The sequence below is a fragment of the Buceros rhinoceros genome, unplaced genomic scaffold (genome assembly GCF_000710305.1).
Source record: "Buceros rhinoceros silvestris isolate BGI_N320 unplaced genomic scaffold, ASM71030v1 scaffold10089, whole genome shotgun sequence".
Classification (NCBI taxonomy): Eukaryota; Metazoa; Chordata; class Aves; order Bucerotiformes; family Bucerotidae; genus Buceros; species Buceros rhinoceros.
Window position 1 is genome coordinate 1 of NW_010433304.1, and position 1,358 is coordinate 1,358.

Below are 1,358 nucleotides of genomic sequence, written 5' to 3' on the forward strand. Positions count from 1 at the left end.
GTCATCTCCTGGGTCAGTCTCGAGCGACCAACATTCCTGAACCACCTGCATGCAGGGTTGGGTCTGCGGCTTCCCTTGACATATTTTCACCTGCCGTTTCATCCCTCGCCTATCGCTACAGGGCTTTGCAAACGTGAGTAAACCCTTTAAGCCTGCGCAGTGGATTTTTTAGGTGAGGTGCAGCGTGCGCAGAACTGGCTCCACCCTTTACACCTAAGGTTCATCTGCCAGGGCCTAGCGAGCTTGGACGGTGACAGCGAAGTCCTCAGGTCGTAGGTTTGGTTAGAGTATCCTTCTCTTAGATGATGGATGAGCCTTACAAGGCTAAACGAGCTCCATTTGCCCGGGTTTGAGGTTAGAGTTGTCCTTCTCCTGGGATGGTTGCCCGAAGGCTAGTGAGCCCATCCTGCCCCTGGACACACTTTGTCTGACCCTTCAGTTGAGACCTGTCTGGCCTGGGAGACCCCACCGGAGGCACATGCCACCACCAGCAGAGCTCTCAACCTCACAAGGGCGCGCAAGCTCTTTCCCCATGGCAAGGGGGTGCCTGTGAAAGAGATATTGCCAGCAACTGTATCATAAAAGAACCACTTCGTGTTTTATTGTTAGTGGGGTTTCCCCCCTTAACTGACTCAAAGGTTCTCTTTGAAACAAAAGAGCACAAACCCCAGTAGAAACAAACCACCTAGTGTCTCCAATCAGGTATGGCCTAATTCTTGAACCAGGGCTAGCTGAGTTAGCCATGACAGCAGAACTGCTTAGTCCTGCAGCACACTAACACAGCCTCATAGTTCCCCAGCTCTCACCAACAATACTTAATAGCTGAGAGGAAAAAGTGCTTCTTTGACCTGAAAGAGCATTGCTAAATACACCCTCTTTTCTCCAAGAACTAACATCTAGAGTCAAAACAAGCCAAGCTGAGAGTGCAGCTCTCCTTGACTAAGAGCCTGAGCAAAGTAAAACGGATGTTCCTGGCAGTGCCAGCTGATTAAGTACCTCTGCTCAAGGCTCACAGATAATTTCTGGCAAAAAACAGTTACTGGTCCATCGTAATTTCAAAATAATCCAGATGCCAACTTTTGGCTTACCTCATTTCTTTTCTCCACTGGAGAATAAAATAATAACCCTTGTAGCATGTTGTACAGTAATAGATTGACTTACAATACAAAATCTTACAGTTTTCTGTGCTTGGTCAGACTCTCTGCATTATCTTAAAATTAAAACTCTAAAAATGATGATTTAAGTAATCACAAATGAATAAAGATAAGTGAAACATGACTATCTGCTTGTCCCCAGACTCTTTCCAAGAGCTGGCAAAGACAAACAGGTTTTAAGAAAAACAAAGTTGGTAAATTCAG